General features: G+C 39.0%; 1 protein-coding gene across 1 annotated transcript in view; it reads left to right on the top strand.

Moving 5' to 3' along the window:
- blw (ATP synthase subunit alpha blw, mitochondrial) overlaps nucleotides 1-21,994 on the top strand; it is a 373,048-nt gene that overhangs the window by 979 nt on the left and 350,075 nt on the right. The gene's annotated exons all lie outside the window — the stretch shown is intronic.

The raw sequence follows: 21,994 nt of genomic DNA, 5'->3' as shown, positions 1-21,994 counted from the left end.
CTCTGCCCCAACCTGCACTGGAATGGACCGCAGCTTACCAAATCTTGCTACCTCTGCTCTGCCAAATAGTGACGACGCGAGTAGCATATATGTGGGGGGGGGGTCATTGTTAAAGCCACGCTATGTCAAGGAGCTGGGTACATTTTTGCCAGGTGTATGTCATACCCAGAAATTTCGTAGATAGTGTCCTCCCCACATTTTCTCACTACTGCATACATCAGGAGTAGTTAAACTAATAGAACAAATGGTAAAACTCAAATTATGGTGAATTCCAGGACTTGACGAGAAGAAGAGGAAGAAGGCTCAGGACTCGCACCTGGTGAGTATGGGCTTGGCAAACCCCGGGTCCTGAGCTGGACATCATTTTTCTCCTTCTTGGTGATTCCCTTTTACTCTCTCTCTCTCTCTCAGGGTAACATGGGAACTTTTTTTTTTTTTTTTTGATTGGTGCAGCATAAGCCTCAGGCTTCCTTGCACCATATCGCTAATAATAATAAGGCAGTGATTGACTGGTGGTGGCTCCGCCCAGTCATTGCTTTCTCCGTTTCTCCTTGCCTGCACGTTACTGGGGAATTCACGTGCCATCACCCTATGTTAGAGCTGAAATTAAGAAAAAGAAATGGCAAAACAACCAATTTTTTTTTTTTAACTAACACAAATTAACACTACTGACAACCAGTGATACTTGCCCATGCATTACTTGGCGATTTCACAAGCATTAACAACGAGCATTGCTCGTGCACATCAACTTACTTTTTTTCTGTGGGTTGTTGCCTGACACCCTTGCTTTTGTGATGGCTGCATCCCACACACCCCTACTACTATAAAGAGAACCTAATACTAACAACTTATACAATGATGTGAAAAAAATCAAATCGTCAAGAAACAACTTAAAAAAAAACCTCTCCTTATAAGTCCTTGCATGCTGTCTTGTGCACTTCATTAAGCATCCACACTGAAATCACTCATCACTAGTCCAAACTAGAGTTTGAACAGGCTAAGAGTAGAAAACTTGCTTCTTGCCCTAATGGCAGCCGAGCATTCTGGTCTGTTGCCAAAGCTATTGGCCGGAACTTTTGCCCATCTCTGCTCCCACCTCTGTCCAAACCAGATGGTTCTGTTGTCATTTCAGCCAAGGATAAAGCTGACCTGGTAGCATCCCATTTTTCTTCCAGCTCATGTATTAATGATCTTGGTAAAACACCTTCCACCATTCCCAACACGCTCCATTCCATGCCTCCTGTGGTTTTCCGTCAAAAGGATATCAGAAGAATTTTGATGAATCTTGATGCTGTGAAAGCTCCAGGTCCTGATGGTATTTCTCCACTTGTTCTCAAAACCTGTGCTCCTGAACTTACTCCTATTCTTTCTCACCTTTTTTCACTTTCTTATTCCAAAGGTGTTTTTCCTTCTGCTTGGAAACTTGCTCATATCCAGCCAGTTCCTTAAAAGGGTGACAAATCCCTCCCATCCAATTATCGTCCCATTGCAATTACATCTACTCTTTCTAAAGTAATGGAGAAATCAATTAACCGCCAACTCTTAAACTACCTAGAAACCTTCCGTCTGATCAATGATCGCCAGTATGGATTCCGTCAGTTGATCCACTGGTGATATTTTGGTTTATGTTACCCACTTATGGACTAATTCCATGGAAAAGTAAGGAGAAACAGAAGCAGTTGCTCTTGACATTTCATCTCAAAGGCTTTTGATTGTGTTTGGCATAATGGTCTTCTAAACAAGCTTCCATCTTATGGTTTGCCAACTGTTTTTAGTAATTGGTTATCCAGTTTTCTCTCTGATTGCTCACTGAGGGTGATGGTAGATGGCTCTGTCTTCTAACTTCTCCACTAATGCCGGTGTCCCCCAAAGTTCAGTTCTTTCCCCCACTCTTTTCCTCTTGTATATTAATGACCTTCTTCCATTGACTCGTCGCCTCCATAGCCAGGTGGGAAGGAGCACCAGTGCGTAGCACACGCTTCTTGATTAGACCGGGGTTCGAGCCCGTCACCACCAAATACGGTTGATGCGGAAAGGTCAGGGAATGACCACCGCATATCCCGGAGCAATATGGCCTTAGTTGCTAATGCTCCTAAAAAACAAACAAACAAACTTCCATTGACTGGAAATCCTATCCATAGTTTTGCTGATGATAGCACATTGCATTCCACTTTCCAATTTGAGAAACCTTGTCCTGCTCAATCAGCTTCAACTTCTCGAAAATCTGCTACCAATTCCTTAAATGCCGATCTTCAGGTAATTCTCCAGTGGGGCAAAGACAACTTAGTTGATTTCAACCCTTCTAAAACTCAGTCTTGTCTTATATCTCACAAAAAGGATTCTTCTGCTCCTATGCTTATCTTTAGTGACACTCCGATTTCTAGGCAAAATGATATCTCTTTTGGGAATTACCCTGACTTCTAATCTCTCTTGGCACAAGCACATTACAAATATTGCTTCCTCTGCATCTAAAAAACTTGGTTTTCTCTTTCGCTTTAGGCGTTACTTTTCTTCCAAACAGCTGCTCACTCTGTATAAATCGCAAATCCGCCCTGTCATGGAATATTGTTCCCACGTCTGGGGTGGTGCCCCCAAAACCTCTCTCAGGCTTCTTGATTCCATTCAGAAGAGGGCAGTTAGGTTAATTAATGATTCATCTCTAACAGTGTCTCTCCACTCCCTTTCTCATATATGTACTGTTTGTGCTGCATGCCTCTTCTTCAAAACAGTCCGAACACGTGCCGCGCCACCAGCCAACATCCATTTACTGTCCAACTTCAAACCCACAGAACCAACTTTTCATCTTCCTCGTTTATTCATTCAACTGCCGTTTTCTGGAACAACCTTCCTTCATACGTATTTCCTGAAAATTACAATCTACAGAAGTTCAAGTCTAATGTCAACAAATATCTTCTTTCGTCTTCTCAACCTCCAATCCAAGCACGGTACTAAGTACTATAGGTCCTAATACCTCTTGTTTGGGGTTCACATAAAAAAAAAAAAAAAAACTCTTTAATTACAATCTTACATCCATCCTTTTGAAAACCACAAACACAGAATAATAATAACAGAGGGCAGCAGAGCAGCACAAAAACAACTAACAACCGCATGATAATTTTGTATTTGGCACTAAAATCGGAAGTGAATATAAATCCAATCAAAAATAAGAGGAGGAGAAGAGTTTGAGAACAGTGAGAGTGGAATCTCCACCAGTTCGTTGCTACCTTCTTCCTCTTCTCATGCTTATGCACATCATATGAAGGTATATCAGGCTTAGTGTCGAAGTTTGCAGGTGATACAAAGGTTGGCAGGATTGCTAATGGCAGCATGTTACTGTAACAGGATCTAGAAAATTTGGACAGATGGGCTGAGAAGTGGCAACTGAAGTTTAACATTGACAAATGCGCAGTACTGCATATGAGTAGAAGTAACCCCAGAGAAACATACCAAGTGTATGGTACTACACTTAGGGTGGTAAAAAATGAAAAAGACCTGGGGAGTAATTGTGCAGTCAGATCCTAAGCTTTCTGAGCAATGCAGACAGGCTGCCAGGGCAGGTTATGGGGGTTTTGTCAATGATATAAAGGAATTTTGCTAGTAGGGAAAGGGTAAAGTATCGATTTGTATAAGGTAATGGTCAAGCCATGCCTTGAGTACTGCATACAGGTCTGGAGGCCTCATTTTAGGAAGGGTGTAGATTTGCTTGAGTGTGTACAGAGAGAGAAGGGTAACAAGATTGGTAAGGGGAATGAAGGGATCCTCTTACCAAGACAGGCTTGAGTTCTGCAAATTGCAGCATCTGGAGACTAGGCACCTGTGATGTAATCTGATTGAGGTGTATAAAGCATTGAATGGGTTGTGCACTGAATTCTGATTGGTTTCTTCCACTTGCTTAGATTGTGAACCTAAGGAGGCATGAATTCAAATTGAGGAAAGAGTGTTGTAGAATACATGTGTGGAAATTTGCTTTTAGCCAACAGGTGGTTAAATGCTGGAACAAACGGCCATCTGTCGTTATGGAAGTTGATAGCTTAAATAAATTCAAGGAGGAACTGGACAAATTTTTATAAGGAATGGATGTGCGAAATTTTTATTATTTAATTCTTATTTATTTATATTTTTGGCTGATGCTACATAAGCTCATACGCTTGCTTTCTTGCATCATATGCCTCTATTACTATTCTCACTGCCAGTCTGAATGGTGGACCCTAATCTGAAGTTTAGGAAAACAATTTTATCTCTGAAAAGAGCTAGACCTACCAAACACTTGTTTATTTCACAAATATACATGATCTCAGTTCCATTCTTGGTCAATTTCCACTTAGTCTTCCATGCCCTACTTTACTCTTCTGACATAATTCCAATTATCAGTTGATTCAACCACTGCTCATCTGAGTTGTCTGAATTAGCATTAGTAGAGGCATATGATGCAAGAAAACAAGCTTATGCGGCATCAGCCAAAAAAAAAAAAAAAAAATGCTCCCATTTCACCCCTCCATTCGTCCAAATACCTGTCAAGCCCAGCCTTAAATTTATTTAGGCTATCAACTTCCACAACAAAGGATGGAAGTCTGTTCCACCAACCAACTACCCGCTGGCTAAAGGCAAACTTCTGCACATCTATCGTACATCTGTGTTTCCTCAATTTGAATTTATGCCCTCTCAGGTGATTATTCTGAGCAAGAGGCAGAATCCCATCAGCATTGAGCATGCTCAAACCATTCAAGGCTTTATACACCTCTATCAGATCACCTTGCAGGTGCCTAGTCTCCAGACACTGTAATTTGCAAAATTTTAGCCTTTCTTCATAAGAGCAACCCTTTGTTCTATTCATTAATCTTGTTGCCCTTCTCTGTACTCGTTCCAACAGCTCTACATCTTTCTTAAAATGAAGCCTCCAGACCTGTATACAGTACTCAAGGTGTGGCCTGACCATTGTGTTATACAAGGGAATAATCACCTCCTTATCCCTGCTAGAAAAATTCCTGTATATCATTGACAAGACACCATGAGCTACTCTTGCAGACAGACTGCACTGCTCTGAAAACTTCATATCTGCCTGCACAATTAGCCCAGGTCCTTTTTGTTCTCTACCACTGTGAGTGTAGTACCACAGTTGATATGTTGCTTTGGGGTTACTGCTCAGTCTCATTTGCCACGTCTCAGCCCATCTGCTCAACTTTTCTAGATCCTGTTGCAGCAGCGTAGTCATTAGTGTTCTTAACAACAAGCAACCTTTGTATCATCTGCAAACTTGGACATTAAGCTTGATATATCATTTATAAATACAGAAAACAATGGACCCAACACTGAACCCTGAGGGACTCCACTAATAACATTAGTCCACAATGAGCAGTGACCATTGATTACCACTCTGTCTTCTCCCACTCAACCATCCCTTTATCCATAGCAGCAATTTGCCTCCAATGCACACTGCTCCAATTTGTTCGGCAGTCTTCCATGTGCAACAGTATCAAAAGCCTTTCTAAGATCCAAATATAGGATATCAAAGTTATTCTCTGCATCCAGTTCCTTTGTGACCACATCATAGTATCCAATCAAATTGGTTAGGCAAGACTTTCCCTTAAAGAAACCATTCTGTGTCCAAGCTATAACTGAAGTCTTGTCTAGACGATCCTGCATTTCTTTAAACAGTGCCTCCATTAATTTTCCTGGAACAGAAGTTAAACTAACAAGTCTATAATTACTTGTTGCCTTTTGATCCTCCTTTGTAAATTGGGGTCACATTTGCACATCTCCAGTCCATGAGTACTTCCCCTGAGTCCAAAGAAGCTCTCATAATTATGGCTAATGGTTTTCTTACTTCCTTTGCTGCCCACTTTAATAAAACTGGATAGATCCCATCCACCTGGGGTGCCTTTTTTATGTTTATCTTCAACAATTTCTCCTTAACTTTCTACTCAGTTATTACAAAATCATCTAGCTTACTGCCAGAGTTCAATTCACCTCTGGCATTCCCCTCCCTGAATAACTCCTTATGTGTGAATGTATATGCAAAATACTCATTTAGTTTGTTAGGCACCTGAGCAGTATCATCAACACTTGAACCATCAATATCCGGTCAACCAATCTGATACATCCCTTTCCTTCTAGAGTTTACCTAGGTAAAGAACTCTTTGCTGTTTTTCTTTGCATCCTTTGCCAAAGATTTCTCCTAATTTGCCTTTGCCTGCCTAATCTCCTTCATGACTTGGTTACAGACCAGCTTATATCTATCATAGGTTTTCCATGTCACCCTTTAATTATGTATCCCATGCATTTTTCTTCTCTGCTATGTGTCTCATTAGTTCATCTGACATCCATTTAGGCCTAAACCTCGAACATTATTTCTTAGTTGGTATGTAAAGCGTAGTAGCTTCCAAGATAAAATCTTTGAATGCTTCCCATTTTGAATTTGCTGTTGGTAAAGTTATCAGTTGGTCCCACCGTATAGAATTTAAATACTGTCTCAGACCACCGTAGTTGCCTTTACGAAAGCAAAAACCCTTCCCTTTACCCGTGATGGTAGTTACTTTTTTGAGTAAATCCACTTCAGCACACTGTGATCACTGCCACCTAATGGTTCCTTTATCTGCAGATTCTTAATGCATGAAGAATCACTACTGATAATCAGATCAAGAGTATTACTCCCTCTAGTTGCCTCCCGAAAATGCTGATGTAGAAAACCATCATCCAATAAATCCACAAAAGCCTTCTTGTGTGTGAGTGACCAACCCACAAATTCCAGTCAATATCTGGGAAATTAAAATCCCCTGTTATAAGACTGATTTACTGGCCAACTCTTATTTCCCTGTACAGTTTCTTATTATTCTCATCAGAATCTTTAGGCCTATAACACACTCCTACTCTCAATTTTGATCTCCCAATGCTTATGTCACACCAAACTGACACTGGACAGTGCTCTGTCCAGCGATGTCGAGTGGCTGCACTTCCTTGGATTTTGTGTTTGTTAACTAATAGCATAACCCCTCCTCACTTACTATCCTGTCTATCCTTCATGTACACATTGCACTTCCCAAATTCCAGTTCTGCATTCCTTATATCTGTGTGATACCACGTGTCTGATATCCCAACAATATCTGCCTTTGATGTTTTGAGCAATACCTCAAATTCAACAAATTTATTTACCAACCTCCTAGCATTGGTGTATATGCAAGTATACACGCACCTGTTTCTATTCTTAGCTACCCTAACACAACCCATGTGTTTACTTGTACTGCAATGACTCCCAGTAGTCTCTGAAATACATGGAATCTTGTTTTCCAGGTGGCTGCACATTACTGTAGAAGCAGTGCAAGAATCACTTTCACGTCTGCCAGTGGCTACTGTTAATCTAATAGTCCTTTAATCCCCCCCCAAGCTAGCAGTTTTCCAACCCACCTAACACTGCCTTGATAGCATTAGCAAATATTCTTTTCAATCTTTCTATTTAAGTGTATCCCATCCCTGTAGAAGCAGTCTCTCCTGTTAACAAGTACAGTCCAGGCTGAAAAAAATTCTACCCCTTTAGCCTTGCACAATTCTTCCAGGACCCAATTGATAGAAAAGGCTCACATCATATACGCCCTCCTATTGTGTCTTGGCAGAATTGTAGACACTTCCAAATTCAATTGTAATTCGTGGCTTTTTTTTTTTTTTTTTCAACAGTGACCTGTACTTGCTAAGTAATTCCACTGGTCTCCTACTCTTAATATCATTAGTGCCATTGTGTACATCACCACCTTTTGTGCCATTAAAAGAAGATATCTGTTCTACGTCATCAACCTTTGCCTCTGGCAGACATACCCTGGTCCTGTTCCACCTATCCTTTTTACATACCATGTTCCCCATTTCCCTGACAATAGTAACCAAAAACTACTAGTTCCTGTGGGAACAGTGCATTCTTCATTGGGGGTTGCCGCTGTGTTGCGTGATGATCAAAGTGCAAGATCTTGCATTGATGTGGGCAGCTGAGAGCTTAATGGGCTCCTTAATTTGGATCCCTCGAGGACAACCACCCTGTCCTTCAAGCTCTCATATAGGCCCATAACAATGCTGAATTGTCGCCTGATTTCCTCACACTCCTTACATCGTGCACACACTTGATATTCCCCTTGGCAATATCAAGTCCTGTACCTGATTGCTCCACAAACATCAAGCAAGCAGTGCATTCTAAAAGACTGTGATTCAGAGGGTAACTGTCCCCCTCAGTTCTTCCCTGAGCCACAGCACTCCCATTAGCTTGAGCCTTTTGCTTTGCTGCCCTGGTCTTAGTCATGAATTCGATTCAATTTCAATAAGATTTCAATTCCAGTACAAAATTATAACCTTAAACTTGTATCCCAACGCAGTTATAACACTATATATATATATATTTTCAGTATTGAGTATTATCTCAGAGTTCCGATCTATAACTTTCGTATCAAGTTATGTATTAATTAATTATGTTATGTTTACTCAAAGAGCGTGTGCAGTAGCACACGCTCTTTGAGTAGACCGGGGTTCAAGCCCCTGACTGCTGAATACGGTCGATCTGCCAACCCACACTGGACCAGCGTGGCAGATTATGGTCCATTTCCCTCAGCATGAATTGTTGAGGAGGCTTCCACCCTGCAGTGGGTTGATAATGGCTGCACTTTACTTTACTTTGTAAAATCTAAGTTGTTATATGTATTTAGTTAAAAAGTATAATTTAATTGACAATGAACTTTAACAAGATTAATAAATTTTACTGATTAATTATTCACTGTATGATTCCTTTCGCTTCAAAGGTGATACTTTTGCATATGTCTGTTCTGATATTTCCTGTTAGAGACATAATTTGTAATCTCTTCCTTTTCAACTTTTCTGGTTTAAAATCTTTCTACTGCATTCTGTTAAATTCATCTGCTGCATCTATCGTTCTCCCAACTTCACTAATCACTTGGAACACTTTTTATTTCCATTCTTTAAAACTTTATTTTCTTCAGGCCAACTTTCCTAACAGTGATTTTAATGTTAAGAGTCCAGTTAGCTTCCATTTTCTTGTGTCATTGATCCAGTTGGTTGAGATGCAGAGTCATTTGTAATTACTAATGATGTTGCTCAGATTGCTCATTTTCCTAATAGTATGCTAAATAATCCATTTTTTCTTTATTTTTCTTATGAACAACCCTTCCAGTCACTTATAAGTTGAGGTGGTGTCATTGGATGGTGCCTTTCACTTGTGTTCCTTCTCAACATGTTTGCCCTGTGGCACTATAAGAATGCAAAATGATGACATGAAATTTCTATTCATCATTTTCTTGGTTGGATTACTGTTTTAAGTTTTCTGATGTTGTTTTTTCCGATTGTGTCAGTGAAATTATTCTTGCAGAGATGAAATTCTGTATTCCATGCTCCACCAGAAAACTGTGTGCTATATCTAAACCTTGGTTTTCCAGTAAATGTGCTAAAGCTGTTCAAGATAAGGTTGCATAATACAATTGGTTTGCATCCAAATTTTGTGCATACACCAAAAGCTTGCAACTATTATAAGGCAGTTATTAATCAGTACAAACTAGTTCTTTAACAGGCTGAGTCAAACTTGTTTCCTGCCCAATTGGTAGTTGAGTGTTCTGGTATCCTCCTGAAGCTATTGGTTCCAACTTTTATCCTTCTCTACTCCCAGTTCTGAGCCTTAGTTTTATTGTCACCTAAGATAAAGCAGATCTGCTAACCTACTTTCTTCTATTGATGATCTTGTTAAACTACTTCCCACTATTCCTGGTACACTCCATTCACTGCATTCTGTGGTCTTCTAACAGAGGTCTGCGTCTTGTGAGCCACATGCAGCTCTTTGAAAATGTAATGGTGGCTCTTTAACTTTTAGCCTGCATGAAGCACAATTTGAAGTGGAGTTAGAGGCCTTAAAACTGAAATTGAGAATTTGGAGAGGAAAAAGGCTGTCCTTGCAATTCTACACAAATGGAAGGCGATAGACGAGTTGAAAAAGCAAGACTAAATTGTGTTCAATGGGCAGAGTAGCTTACCAGACACGTATATAAATTTGAATAGATCTGCATTTGGACTTCTCAATTTTTGGTTAGATGTATTTCTGTGGAAAATGTTTTCGACCATGAACTATATTAAAAATAAATCAAGAAATGGAACAAAGTCTCTCAGCATGTTTAAAGATGGAAATTGCGGCATACTTGCCTTATTTTGAGCGACTTGCTAAAGAAGTTCAGCAGCAAAAGCCACATTAATTTGTACCTAATAAATATTTCCAAAAATATATATTTTTAATAAAACACCTTCCCACTCTATTCCATTTCTTAAACTCCCTCCCAGAAGTGGAGAAATACCATCAGGTGTGGCTCTTCAGATTCTCTTTTTTTTGAAACTAGGTCAAAAATGGCTCTTTACTCAGAAAAGGTTTCTGACCCCTGGTCTAAAGGATGTCAGAAGGATTTTGAACAGTCTTGATGCCAGGAAAGTGCCAGCTCCTGATGGTATTTTTCCATTTGTTCTCAAAACCAGTGCTCCTGAGCTTACTTCTGTTCTGTGTCATATTTTTTAGACTTTTGTATTCCATTGTTATTGTTCCTTTTGTATGGAAATTTGTTCAGCCAGTTGTTTGTGAAGTAATGGAAAAATCCATTAACTGTTAACTCCTGATCTATTTAGGAACCTTCGAACTGATCTGTGATCATCAGTATGGACCCAGTCAGTGTTGATCCACATGTGATATTCAGGCTTTTGTAACCCATTCGTCGTCAAATTCAGTGGAAAAGTTTGGAACTTAAGTAGTTTTGAAGTTTCTGAGGCTTTTTATTGTATTTTTCATAAAGTTCTAAATAAGTTTCCATCTTAAAAAAAAAAAAACTGCAGCCATTATCAAAACACTGCAGATGGAAGCCTCCTCAACAATTCATGCTGAGGGAAATGGACCATAATCTGCCACGCTGGTCTGGTGCGGGTTGGCAGATCGACCGTATTTAGCAGTTGGGCTTGAACCCCGGTCTACTCAAAGAGCGTGTGCTACTGCACTCCTGCTCCTGACCACTCGGCTACTATGGTTTGCTAAATGTTTTTTTGTAATTGGGTATCCAGTTTTCTCTCTGACCACTCACTGCATGTGATGGCTCTTTTAACGTTTCCACTAATGCTGATTATTATTATCATCATCATTAGCCATATGGTGCAATGAAGCCTGAGGCTTTTGCTGCATCAGCCAAAAAAAAAAAAAATTCTGAGTGACAGACAGACGATGATATCCCATGTTAGGTGGGTCAAAAAATTGTTAGCTTGGGGGATTCACAGACTAATAGATTAAGAGTAGCTGCAGTCAGAAGTGGAAGTGATTCTTGCACTGCTTCTATTGGAATGAGCAGCAGCCTGGAAAGCAAGTTGCTAGGGATTTCAGCAACTGCTAGAACTCGTGAAACAAGTAAATACATAGTTTGTGTTAGAATAACTAAGAGTAAGAACAGGTGCATGTATACTTGCATATACACCAATGCTAGGAGTATAGTAAATAGATTTCATAAATTTGAAGTGCTGGTCAAAACATCAAAGGAGGATATTGCGCATCAGAGACGTGGTGTCACAGATATAAGAAATGCAAAATTGGAATTTCTTGAGTACAATGTGTATAGGAAGGGAGGAGGGGTTATGCTGTTAGTTAAGAAACAAAAATCTATGGAAGTGCATCCAGTTGATATAGATGGACAGTGCAATGTTGAGTCAGTTTGGTGTGACATAAGCACTGGGAATGCAAAAATGAGGGGAGGAGTTTGTTATAGGCTGGTAATGAGAAATCCTTGGCAAAGGATGCAAAGAAAAACAGTAAAGATTTATTTACTTATATTAACTCTAAAAGTAAGGGGATGAATCATTTGTCCACTTGATATCAATGGTTTGACTGTAGATGATCATTCTCAGATAGCTGCCAAACTAAATTGGTATTTTGCATCTACATTCACACGAGGAGTTATTTAAGGATGAGAATGCCAGATGTTAATCAAACTAACAGAAAGTTAAAATGATTTTGTAATAATAGAGCAAAGTGGAGAAGAAATTGTTGAACTTAAGCATAAGAAAGGCACCCGAGGTGGCCGGGATCTATCCAGTTATATTAAAGGAGGCAGCAAAGAAAGTAAGCAAACCCTTAGCCATAATTATGAGAGAATCCTTGGACTCGGGAAGATCTCCATGGACAGTAGTTTTGCAAATGTATCTCCAATTCATAAAGGGGATCAAAGGGTGACCATTTAGGCCTAAATGGTTGTCAAATGAACTAATTTTCTTCTCTTGGCAGAGAAGAAAAATGCATGGTATGCATATAAATTATCAGGCGACACAGAAGCCTATGATATATATATATATATATAAGCTAGTCTGTAATCAAGTCACAAAGGAGATAAGGCAGGTGAAGGCAGATTACGAGAAATCTTTGGCAAAGGATGCTAAGAAAAACAGCAAGGATTTCTTTACTTATATAAACTCTAAAAGGAAGGGGATGAATCTGATTGGTCCACTTGATATCGATGGTTTGACTGATGATCCTGCTCAGAGAGCAAACAAACTGAATGAGTATTTTGCATCTACATTGACACATGAGGAGTTAAGGTTTGAAAATGCCACAAGGTTATCAAATTGTAACAGAGGTGCTTAATGATTTTGTAATAACTGAGAACAAAGTGGAGGAGAAACTGAAGTTAAATATAAGAAAGGCTTCTGGGATGGATGGATCTATCCAGTTATATTAAAGGAGGTGGCAAAGGAAGTAAGAAAACCCTTAGCCATAATTATGAGAGCATCCTTGGACTCAGGGGAGGTCCCCATGGACTGGAGATGTGTAAATGTATCCCCAATTCACAAAGGAGATTGAAGGGACACAAGAGTAATTACAGACCAGTTAGTTTAACTTCTGTTCCGGGTAAAATAATAGTCACTGGTTAAAGATGCATTGCAGGATCATCTAGACAAGACTGCAGCAATAATTCAGATACAGCATGGGTTTGTTAAGGGAAAGCCCTGTCTGACAAATTTGATTGGTTATTATGATGTGGTTACAAAGGAACTGGATGCAAAAAATAATTTTGATATCATATATTTGGATTTCAGGAAAGCTTTTGACACAGTTGTGCATGGAAGACTACTGTACAAATTGGAGCAGAATGGTATTAATGGTAAGTTGCTACAATGGATAAAAGGATGGTTGGAGTGGGAGATGACAGAGGGTGGTAATTAATGGGTGCTGCTCTTTGTGGACTAATGTTATTAGTGGAGTCCCACAGGGTTCAGTGTTGGGTCCCCTGTTTTGTTTATTTATCAATGATATTGATGAAGGTATATCAGGCTTAGTATCGAAGTTTGCAGATGATACAAAGGTTGGTAGGGTTGTTAATGACAGTAATGGCAGTGTTGCTGCAACAGGATCTAGAAAATTTGGGCAGATGGGCTGAGAAGTGGCAACTGAAGTTTAACATTCAGTTGTCACTTCTGAAAATGCAAAGTATTGCCTATGTGTAGAAGTAACCCCAGAGAAACGTACCAACTGTGTCGTACTACACTTAAGGTGGTAGAAAATGAAAAAGTTCTGGGGAGTAATTGTGCAGTCAGATCCTAAGTTTTCTGAGCAATGCAGACAGGCTGTCAGGGCAGGTCATGGTTTTGTCAATGATATACAGGAATTTTGCTAACAGGGAAAAGGTGATTGTCCCTCTGTATAAGGCAATGGTCAGGCCATGCCTTGAGTACTGCATGCAGGTCTGGAGGCCTCATTTTAGGAAGAATGTAGATTTGATTGAGCATGTACAGAGAAGGGCAAAAAGATTGGTGAGGGGAATGAAGGGACCCTCTTACCAGGAGAGGCTTAAATTCTGCAAATTGCGACAGCTGGAGACTAAGCACCTACAAGGTGATCTGATTGAGGTGTATAAGGCCTTGAATGGGTTGAGCACGCTGAATTCTGATGGGATTCTTCCACTTGTTCAGATTACGAACCTAAGGGGACATGAATTGAAATTGAGGAAGGCCAGATGTAGAATAGATGTGCGGAAATTTGCCTTGCAAAAACAATGGGTAAATGCAAACGAGTTGCTCTTTTAATTAAACAAACTTAATTATTCAAAAGTTTGAAAAATTACATCTTTTAAATCTCTAAAGAACCATTATAATGTTGGTGACTAAACCATGCATGGAATTTTAAAAAAGTTAAGCTATTAGATTTAAAATCAACATTGAAAAAAGTAAAGGGAAGTATTGTATTGGACATGCTAGTAGTGCGTGGTAAGTTTTTATCCATCGCCATATTTTTTATATGGTTTGCTGAACATACTAGCTATATGGTGTAAGGAAGCCTGAGGCTTATGCTGAGAGAGTGAGAGCATATGATATCCAGGACCTGGTGTGAACCCCTGGGGATATTTGGATATACTTGTAGTAAGTCAGTAACTTTTTGAACTTGCTTTAATTTTTTTCATTCAATTTTTTTTTTTCTTTTTTAGGATTGTAAAATTTAAAACAGCATAATAATAATAATAAGCAATCAATAATGATGATCACGGCAATCACAAATTCCACAAGTGGGATATGGAGTAACAAGCTTAAAAATAGGAATGAAGAGAAGATTCTTAAAGGTTTTTTTATGACTTAAGATTTCAGTAATAACGTAAAATCCCACTGAATTTGAGCTATCTGTATTATTGCAAATGCAATACAGTAGTTTACTACTCGTTTATAATTAGATGCACTAACAGAAAAGCCCAATAATCTGGAAAGTGAAAATTGTTTTTCTTTTTATGGCAGTGACCTCCAGAAATGTGCTTTAGTAAAATGTGAGCTCGTGTGGGGTGATAATAGTGAGTTTTCGCCTTAACCCTGTGAAGTTCTTTACAGAAAATTTTCATTTTGATTGTTATTATGGTGCCGACTAAGGAAAAAGGTCCTAGTAAATCTATAAAAAAAAAAAGGAAAGTGATTGATTTGCATCAGAAAATTAAAATAAGGATGTTTGAAAATGGTCAAACGTGAACAAGTATCGTGTGGAATTTTAGATTTGTCAGTGTCAACTGACAAATCAGAGAAGCAGTGAAGCGATCGGCACCAATGAAGTCAACTATGATATGAAATACATTAATTTTTACAGTACAGTTTCTTCCTTAAAGTTTTATGTACCACTCCAGCAACTTCACCGCTGTCCCCAGATAAAGTTTTTAATTGAACTAATTAAAAATATATACAACTATTTTTCTTCATTCTTCTGAGGATATGTGGTTTTTGTAATTTTGGCATACATGGATATAGTAGCAATATTTTATTAGTCATTCCCGAGTTACGTAAAACTTGACTTCCTGGAATGTATGCCGGTGTTTTACTGTATTTTTGGATTAACCGGGAAATCGATTATCTGGGATTTTTATTTTATCGTCTATCCCAGAAAATCGAGTCTCTACTGTAATTGGATTTCAGGAAAGCTTTTGATACTGTTGCACATGAAAGACTGGTGTACAAACTGGAGAGGTATGGCATTAAGGGTAAGTTGCTACAATGGATAAAGGGATGGTTGAGTGGGAGGATGACAGAGTGGTAATCAATGGACACTGCTCTTTGCGGACTACTGTTATTAGTGGAGTTCCCCAGGGTTCGATGTTGGGCCCATTATTGTTTTGTATATTTATCAATGATATTGATGTAGTTATATCAGGATTAATGTCCAAGTTTGCAGATGATACAAAAGTTGGCAGGGTTGTTAACGACAGTATGCTATTCCAACTGGATCTAGATAAGTTGGGTAAATGAGCTGAGAAGTGGCAATGAAGTTTAACATTGACAGATGCAAAGTATTGCATATGGGTAGCAATAACTGAAGAGAAATGTACCAACTGTGTGGTACTACACTCGGGGAAGTGGAAAGTGAAAAAGACCTGCGGGAGTAATTGTGCAATCAAATATGAAGTTTGCTGAGCAGTGCAGTTGGGCTGCCAGGGCAGATCATGGAGTATTGTCAATGATATATAGGAATTTTGGTAGCAGAGACAGGGAAGTGATTATCCTGTTATACAAGGCAATGGTCAGGCCACACCTGTAGTACTGTGTACAGGTCTGGAGGCCTCATTTTAGGAAGGACGTAGAGTTGTAAAGAGTACAAAGAAGGGCAATAAGATTGGTGAGGGGAGCAAAAGGGTGCTCTTACCAAGAAAGGCTTAAGTTCTGTAAATTGCAGTACCTCGAGAGTAGGCACCTGCAAGGTGATCTGATTGAGGTGTATAAGGCCTTGAATGGGTTCAGCAAGCTGAACCCATTCAAGGGATTCTTCCTCTTGCTCAGATTAAGAACCTGAGGGGGCACAGATTCAAATCGAGGAAAGACAGTTGTAGAATAGATGTGCAGAAATTTGCCTTTAGCCAGTGGGTAGTTGATTGGTGGAACAGACTTCCATCTTTTGTTGTGGAAGTTTATAGCTTAAATTTTAAGGCTGAGCTGGAAAAGCATTTGGAATGAATGGAGGAGGGGTGAAATGGGAGGTTTTTTTTTTTATTTGGCTGATGCTGCATAAGCTTGCTTTCCTGCATTATATGCATATGCTAATATTGGTGTCACTTCCTTGAGATATATTTAAGTGAATTTAATTTACCAAAAATATTGCAAAGATCAGCTAGGTTAGAAACAAAATCATTGTTTACAAAGTCTTCAGCATTGCAGGGATCTTCTATGAGAAGATACGAATGGAGCTGCATTCTCAATTCATATATGCGTGATAAGACATTGTCACGAGAAAGCCAGTGAGAGTTACAAAAGTATAGTAAAGAAATATACTTGGGACCCCATGTCAATACATATATTTTTAAAGCAGGATGTGTTGTGGATGTGTTTTAATAAAGTTCACTATTTTGATTACTGTTTGTAGAACTTCATTTAGAGTGGGGCTCAGATATTGAGATGCAAGTGCTTCTCTGTGAATAATGCAGAGTCAATATTGCGTTAAGTGCTTTCTTATGTATAAGCATTTATAGTCCACTCTGATGACCTGACATGGAACGACCACCATCTGTACAAATGCCAACATATTTGTTCCAGTCAGTTTTGTTTTCAGCCATGAAAGTATTAGCATTAGTTGAGGCATACGATGCAAGAAAGCAATCTTATGCAGCATCAGCCAAGAAAAAAAAAAAAAAAAAACATTTCGCCCGTCTGTTCACTTCAAATACCCATCCAACTCAACCTTAAATTTATTTAAGCTATCAACTTCCACAACAAGAGATTGAAGTCTGCTCCAGCAATCAACTAGCCACTGGCTAAAGGCAAAATTCTGCACATCTGTTTTATAACTGTCTTTCCTCAATTTGAATCTATGCCTCCTCAGGTTTGCAATCTGAGCAAGAGAAAGAATCCCATCAGCATTGGGTTTGCTCAACGCGTTCAAGGCCTTATACTAGTGTTTCCCAAAATGTTCCATGAAAAATCCTAATTAATAATGAAAAATAAATAAAATAAATTTTGCATATTTGTAGCATGCATTGCTTTTGTATCATTCTAATTTTTAACAATTTTTTCCCTGCATTATATATATAGTGTAATAAGAGCTAATGTGTGCCCAATATCTCCTATATTGTATTAGTTATTACATAATTTAACAGGGATTACTTTGATTTCTTTTATAAGGAAGTTTCTTGTCCAACTCTCCAGGTCCAACACAAAAAATGATTTAAAAAAGCTATTAAACTTTGTCTTAATGTGTTCCATACTGCTAGAGTGAATGCAAATCAATAGTTCGGGATCAACGCTGAGACCTGACCACAAAACCACCAATCGCAACAAAACTGTTGTCATCGAAAAACAATGTCAATTCTAAAATGGTTTAAAAACATTAATTACATGATGGCATATTTCTTCCTCCTTAAATTGGATGTAAATGTTTTGCTGATACGTGTTCACAGGATGGAATGAAACTAATAAATGTGCCGGTGCATCTTATTTAAAAGCATTATTTATTCATTATCACACATGCATTCATAGGACTAATCATCAGATATTAGGAACTGTCTGCGAATGTTAATAGAATTTTTAATAATTTCATTTAGAATGTTTCCGTGATGAGTAATTTACTGTAATTGTGTTGAATTTCAATGACTTTTGCCTCATTAAAAAGAAACGAATGAACCACATTTGCGATATGAAATGCATAGGCATATAAATCAGAAGTGCCTGCTCTTGATCCTTGAACTGAAGCTTCATGGTCAATGAGAAATTCTAACCCCCCGCCTTGTGGAGCCCACATACGAGGTTATTCATTTTTATTCAGTCTCGGAATATTTTGAATAAAAATGTTTCCCTGAGGCAAGTCCCAGACAAAACTTAAGATCAATAATTAACTGTTTCTTTGGAAGCTTAGGTGGTGGTAGACCGAAATTTGAGCCTTTGCCTAACAATGTAATTTGATGGGATGTTAGGGGATATGATGAAATATTTATGACATTATCTGGATTCTCTGGAATGGTATTAATTATACCCACTTCCCCTTCATCTGTAGAACAATTCAGAAGTGTCATATGTGGGCTCCACGAGGGGGGGAGTTAGAATTTCTCGTCAAACAACATGAAGCTTCAGCTCGAGGGTTGAGAGCTGGTACTTCTGAATTAGCATTTCACACTGTGAATGAGGGTCATTCATTTCTTTTTAATCAGTCAAATGTCATTCACATTCAACACAATTACAGTAAATTACTTGTCACGGAAACATTCAAAATGAAATTGTGTAAAAATTCTATTAACATTCGCAGACCGTTCCTAATATGTGATGATTGGCCCTTTTGAATGCATGCACGATAACGAATAAATAATGCTTTTAAATAAGACGCACTGGCACATTTATTAGTTTCATTCTGTCGTGTGAACACTAATCAGCAAAAAGGTTATGTCCAACTTAAGGAGGAAGAAATATGCCATCACGTAATTTTAATGTTTTTAAACCATTTTTAAAATTGACAAATGTTTTCCGATGCTGAAGTTTTGTCATGACTGGTGGTTTTGGGTTCGGGTTGGGTCTTGGTCCTGGACTATTGATTTGCATTCACTCTAGTGGTATGGAACACATTAAGACTAAGTTTAATAGCCTTTTTTAATCATTTTTTATGTGTTGGACCTGGAGAATTGGACAAGAAGCTTCCTTATAAAATAAATCAAGGTAATCCCTGTTAAATTGTTATTTACACACACACACACACACACACACACACACACACACACTGCTTTTTTTTTTTTGTAAAAATAAATGATGCTGGTACTCTCTTTGCTATCAGGAAGAAATGAAAATTAAAAAGACGAAAGTACTTTTTTTTTCCTGATATTGTTACTTTAGTAATGTTTTTGGAATAAGAACAACAAATTTAGTATATTAACACAGTTTATTAAGCAGAAATTTATTATTCAAGGATATAAAAAAAATAAGTAAAATGTAGGTAAAATAAGTAAAATCGGTCAACTACAGAGTGCTGGACCCTCAGGGTGGAGGGTCTGTAGTCACAAATGGTTGTTAGTGTAGTATCTCAAATAGAGCTTTATGGTAAGAGAAAAAAGTTTCTAGCACCCCAGCTTGGCCTAAAACTGACGAACTAACAAAAACATTGTCTATTTGAGTCTTTCCAGTTGTTGTGAATGACAAGGGTGGGAGAAGTGACTCAGACTTCTTCCTGGAGAAGCAACTGGCAGGTGAGGGCCTTGCAAGACTGCACAGGTGCCTCAACACTGGCTCTCTGAGTACCTCCTTGCCCGAAAACTCCAGCTTTGAAAATTTTTAAAAATACTTCTTGTTGCAAAATTTATAAATGACCTTTATAAATTTACTAACTATATAGCAAGCTTTCTGTCACCAAAAGGAGAGTTACTTAGTAAAAAGAAGCATGCTAATGAAGTGCAATAAATATTTGGTTTTTAATTTTAATACAAAAAGTAAATGATAGATTTCAATTGGACTAGTTTTCCCTTGATAAGCATTGAATAACGTATAGGTAATGTGATTTTTAAACTTTTAGCTCCATTAGCGATAGAAATAGAGGGGGGACACAAATTACTCAAATTTTCCTGTCTAGTGCTGCCATTTTTATTTTAAAAATATTTAAAAATTATATTTTAAACCTACTAGTTGAGCTGTTTCCAGTGGTGTATAATAAGCTATAGGTTGTCAACATTTCCCCCACAGACATTTTATCCCCCATTTATCAGACAAATTTTTGTCAACAATCAATATGGCATTATGTTGGCCCACATGATGTACAAACCCATGCAAAATTTAAAGTCAATAGGGTCAGTGGTTCCATAGATACAATGCTTAGATAGATAGATAGATAGATTTTTTTTTTTTTATTAAAACGTGAACAGTAGATACATTTTCAACAACAACTACTGTATTTACATTCTATGTACAAAGCAAAAAGGAAAGATAAAGAAAACTTTTTAGAAGAAATACAAAGGTTTCAATATTTTAATTTCAGGAAATAAGAAAAAAACCAGTTTCTTGGGGTTGGGTCGTTCTCCTGTTAAGTGTCACACGTTGAAGGTGATGGACTGTTCAGTGATGGTGAAGAGGTGACCGCCACTGTTCCATTCGCTGTTAAGATGATCCACAGTTTCTGGTCTTTTGCAGTGGAATTCGAGTAGAAGTCTGCTCTGCAACTTCCTCCGTAGGCTCCACTTCAGATGTTGCGCCGATGTGTCGACAGGTGGCACGTTGTCACTGCTTCTTGTGTGCTTCAAGTAGAAGCTGTAAATGACGGCCTTGGCCGCAATGAATAGGAAGTTGCAGGTGGTGTGTGCTGTCTGCTCAGAGTGAAGTAGGTACCAGTAGTCCTCCGGAGTGTGGGCGTGGTTGCAGGCAAGCTTTGCTGCATCCAAAGCGTATTTGACGAGTTCCTTGTTCACAGGGCATGCCAGGTATATGTGTTCCAGGGTACCTGGGGTGGCGCAGAAGAGGCAGTAGTTTGAGGAGCGTAACCCGAAGATTTGTAGCTTGACTGGGGTGGGAAGGATGTTGTGCCACAGTCTCCACTGGATGTCTGCGTCCGATTTGGAACATTTCGTCCTGTACGGAAGGTTCCACTGAAAGTTTGATGGTGGCTTGTGGTGAGTGGAGAGGGGTGCAGGGACAGCTTGGCAGGTGGATGACTGGAAAATCGTGGTTGCATGGCGAGACATGATTAGCTGATAGACTTTTTTGGAGGGTGCAGGAGACAGAGGTACCGTGTCTTCTGGTGATGTGATGACGAAGGTTGGTGTAAGCGAGGATCCAGTGACATTTCCAATCCCTTTAGTTGTAGTGATGTCTGGAAGAGCTTGTGTGATCGCTGATTTTAGATGTATGTGTTGCTGCTTTGCATTAATGGTTTTAATGGGCAAATCTTCTGATCCTTTCCATTCAAAGGCTTGGTGTCAGGAGGTTGCCTATGGTTCTTATTCCTGCCCAGTTCCACGTAGGGAAGAAGAGAATATCATCATTTGCAGGGTCTGTTATTCTTTATTGTAGAAGAGCGGTTCTGAAAGTATTCCGGGAAGGGATGTTCTCTCAAGATTATGGTGAAGGTTTAGCTTTTTCCAGCGGTATAGTGCGTCTTTATAAAACGGCGGTAGTTTGAGTGGTACTGGTGCCATGTCCATTCTCAATATTGTTGAAAAGGATAGTCCTCTAGTGGCTGTGGCTAGTAGTTTATCCGTAGTGTTGGATTGTGTGTATTTTGTTTGCAGCGTCTTAAGAAGAAAGGTGATCCGGAATGCTGTGATTTTGTCGTCTAAAGAGACCAACCCTTGACCCCCGTGAGTAAGTGGTTGGCTAAGTTTGGAGCAGGACATCCAGTTGGTTTTGTTCCAAAGGAAGCTTCGGATAGATGCCTGGATTTGGTGGAGGAAGTCAGCAGGTGGAGTGAGAATTTTGAAGGTGTGCCAGAGAACGCTTGCCGCCATATGATTGACCACAAGCACTCTCCCTCTCAGCGAAGATGTGGCGCACACGCTTCTCCATCTTCCGAGTACTTTGT

This window comes from Mastigoproctus giganteus, chromosome 8, assembly GCF_048544385.1.
Source record: "Mastigoproctus giganteus isolate SK-2022 chromosome 8, ASM4854438v1, whole genome shotgun sequence".
Classification (NCBI taxonomy): domain Eukaryota; kingdom Metazoa; phylum Arthropoda; class Arachnida; order Uropygi; family Thelyphonidae; genus Mastigoproctus; species Mastigoproctus giganteus.
Note: the sequence above shows the minus strand (reverse complement) of the source record. Positions and strands in the feature narration are given on the sequence as shown.